The following is a 4,363-nucleotide window of genomic DNA, read 5'->3' on the forward strand; positions in this document are numbered from 1 at the left end:
GTCTGAACTACCTTAATATGTTTTTAATCAGTTTGGAATGTATGATACAAATCTGAATATCTCTATCCTATTTGAGACCTCATTTTCTGTATCATAAATATATAACTGCGCGAATTTTGGTCTTTGTCCCTCAATTGCCACCAAACTTCCAATTCTGTGGTAGTTTTGTCTACTCATAATGAACTGGGGAGGACCTGTTCTATCATTGATGGAGGTCTCTATTTTACATGTTCCAACATATTGAGAACTCAATATTGGATCATGTTTTGGACTTCTCTGATCTCTCCTCATACGCATCATAGCGTCGCAATGCCGACACAAAAATTCTAGGTCACCAATATCTATCACATCTAATAATCACCAAGATAATAAACTATGTTTCATTTATATCTGCAATAAATACTTTATATAAAAATATACCTTTCTTTTACCATGTGAAGTATAAAAATAATATTTACAAAAAATTACCGATGACTGCAATTTATGGATTAAAAAGATGAGATCATATAATACGGTTTCATTGTGCCAACCTCAAGACTTATATTTTACATGTACACTAATCAAATAATAAGAATTACAATAAATCAATGTTCAAATACAAAAAATATAATATATAACCATATCTTTGTCAGAATTTTAAAAACTTGTACACTAAACGATAATTTTTTTTGTTTATAAAAAGCATAACAATAGTAAATAATAAAGTGCTGATATTGCTACTTCTTAGATTACCTATATTCTCAGTAACATCGAATATGGTTGGGTATTTAATTTGCACAGAATTATTTAATACAGTCATATTTTCAGTAATATTCTCAACTTCTTCAAAAGTTTTTAAAAGATTTATAACCAATTCTTTCAAAAATGATTTCCTTTGTCTCAGGTGTCTTCTTTTTTCAGTTATGCACACTTCTAATTCTTTAGTATCTAAATTTGAATTAGATGTATTTGCCCTTGTAATCATTAGAGATAATACATCAAGTACTTTATATTATAAAAAAAATTAATGTATCTTTAGATTCAAGAGCAAACTACATTATATTACCATTGCTATTGACTATGTTGGTAATGTTGCTACATGTTATCATCATCTCTGTAAAATGTCCTTGCATTGATGTATTATCTGTTAAAAGCATCATAATTTAATTAAATTTTTTAATCAGCTGAAATATGAATATATATTATGAAGGTAGTATTAAAGATAAAAGAAGCAAAATTTTAACTTTGTGATAATTACAATCTATCATGCTTATCTTACCATGCCTCTTTTGAAGTAGCATAGTCTTCCTATTCAGTCTTGCATCTCTTTGCAATCTAATTCGATTTGCGTGCTCCAATGAATCTATAATAATTATATAGCATATACCAAAGATTGTTTTTAATAAACCAATTGAAAAATTAAATGTTTGGTCTTTAAGTAATAAAAGCATATTAACATACGCTGGCTTTGCAACTAGTCAATATTGTTTGATGTTTGTTGAAGATGTTGTTGACTTGTCTGATGACATGGGCTATCATATTCTCCATGTGTGATACCCGAATTACTAATACCACTAATATTGGTACATTGTTTTTTTTCACCTACAGAGTGTGGATTAGTAGTTGGAGATAATTCGAGACATTAGTTTTGAACATATTTTCTGTTAAAGTTTATAATTGAATAAATGGTAGGAAAATCAAAATACATAAAGTGAATGCATATTCACATAAGCAAGTTTAAAAAAAATTCATCCAAAAATCAACCTGTATTGATGCTGCTATTTATAATGTCCGACAACACCGATTCAAAATGCACACCATTAGAACTATCACTCGAATTTCTTGTAATTTTTTCATAAACAAATTTAGTAAAATATTACGAAGAGTTATTCTCCACATACAAGCGTTTTTTCATACAAGTCATACAAGTCATTTATATTTACGCGTTTTTCACGTTCTTCTTCTTTGTAATTTTTCTCTCTCGTTATCGTCGTCATCAACACCACCTCTTCCTCCTCCTTCTCTTCCTCCTTCTTTTTTCATTGAAATTTCTTCTCCTCTTTTCGTTTTCTCTTTCTCCTTCATCATCAGTTATCTCGTTTGTTGAAAATAATAAATAATTCAGGTTCAGATTGTCAATTGAACCAGAACGAAATTGATTATTGTTTTGAATCCAAGGCTAAGGCGTGGTTCAATTTAGAAGAAAAAATATAGCATTAGAGGAAAGATTTTTCTGCAGCAAATTTGGATGTAGTACGAAGATATTTGGATGTAACACGAAGATATTTGGGTGTAACACAAAGATATTTAGATGTATTTTAAGAATTTTTGGGTGTATTTTTATTCTGATAAGTTCTGTATAGTTCAAAACTCTTCCTCTTCCTCCTTCTCATCTTCTACTGTTTCTTCTTTTCTTTTTATCATCATCACCATCTTCTTATTTTTTTTCTTATTCATCTTTTTTTTTATATTACCTTCTCAAGTTTCTTCTTATTTTACTCTCTTAACAAGAATAAAAACAAAAAAATCAAACAAAGAAGAAGAAGAAACACATAATGCTGTAAAATTACTTGAAAGAGGATGAACTTACATTTATTTAACTAAAAGAAAGAAAGAAATAAGGAAAAAAAGAAGAAAAAAAAATGCAGTATTAGAAAAAATATTTTTCTGTATTTGCAGCAAATTTGGGTGTAGCAAGAAGATATTTGGGTGTAATACGAAGATATTTGGATGTATTTTAAGAATTTTTTAGTGTATTTTTATTCTGATAAGTTCTGCATAATTCAAAACTCTTCCTATTCCTCCTTCTCATCTTCTACTGTTTCTTCTTTTTTTTTTTATCATCATCACAATCTTTTTTTTCTTTTTTTCTTATTCATCTTTTCTTTTTTATTTTACCTTCTCAAGTTTTTTCTTATTTTACTCTCTTAACAAGAATAAAAAGAAAAAAATTAAACAAAGAAGAAGAAGAAACACATAATACTACAAAATTACTTGAAAGAAGATGAACTTACATTCATTTAACAAAAAGAAAGAAAGAAATAAGAAAAAAAGAAGAAAAAAAATGCAGCATTAGAGAAAATATTTTTCTGTATTTGCAGCAAATTTGGGTGTAATACGAAGATATTTGGGTGTAATACCAAGATATTTGGGTGTATTTTAAGAATTTTTTAGTGTATTTTTATTCTGATAAGTTTTGCATAATTCAAAACTCTTCATCTTCCTCCTCTTCATCTTCTATTGCCTCTTCATCTTCTACTGCTTCTTCTTCCTCATCTTCTTATTTTGTTTTCTTATAATTCTTCTTGGGAGAAAAAATCAAACAAAGAAAAAAAATATAATATTACAAAATCAATAGAAAGAGGAGGAGAAAAAAATGCAGCAACAACAACGGTAATAAAAAAACAACGATGAAGATGAAATAAGCGAAGAAAAAGGAGGAGAAACGCAAAGAAAAAGGAAAAGAAGAAGAAGGAAGAGAAGGAGGAGAAGCAGAAACGTGAAGAAGAAGTGTCTTCCATAATGGTGAGTGAGAGCACGCTTTGGAAATGGTTGAGTGACGCGCGTTTATCACGCTCTGATGAGTGAATGTAGTTTTTGTTAGATTTGGCCCAACTTGTAAGACTTGAAAGCCAAAAAGACTTGTATGTATATCATAACTCTATTACGAAGACAATATAAACTAATAATTTATTACTTGTCAATAGCTAAATAATGTATAGAAAATATTGTATTTTATGGAATTTTATTTGGCCAAAATACTCATGACATGTTAGGTATTTTGTATACTCAATAAAAATCAAATATATAGAACTGACATACTTGAACATACCAAATAAAAAGATATATTATTCTAACCTAAAAACAAAAATTGTAAAATAATTAATTTATTTTTTGTATGAAATATACCTTGAATTGTGCTTCGTTTTGTATTATCTTTATCTTTTAATATCAATTTTCTTTTCAATCTTGCTTCTCTCTGGACTTCTTGCATCTTTCAATATATACTTGAAAATACCAAATAAATAATTTTTTTAACTATAAAAAAATACATCAAACATAATACATTTTTATTGGTAAATTTTTTATATTATTAAAAAAAATAATGTCCTAAGTTGAATTTGTGTGTTGTGAAGAGGAGTGGGGGTTCACGTGCAATATAGGAACAACACTCATGACCCACCACGTATATTTGCTCCTTTTTCTTTATTCTTATTCCATTAAAAAATGTTGCCTTTTTTCTAAAAACGTTGCCCTTGAATAAAAACGTTTGTTACCTATTAATAATATTAATAAAAATATTCATAAAAAAATAAGTTAAAATAATAATTTAAAAAGATGAGAATATCAAAATATTTATATTTATAAAAATAAATATATGATT

This window comes from Arachis ipaensis, chromosome B10 (genome assembly GCF_000816755.2).
Source record: "Arachis ipaensis cultivar K30076 chromosome B10, Araip1.1, whole genome shotgun sequence".
Classification (NCBI taxonomy): Eukaryota; Viridiplantae; Streptophyta; class Magnoliopsida; order Fabales; family Fabaceae; genus Arachis; species Arachis ipaensis.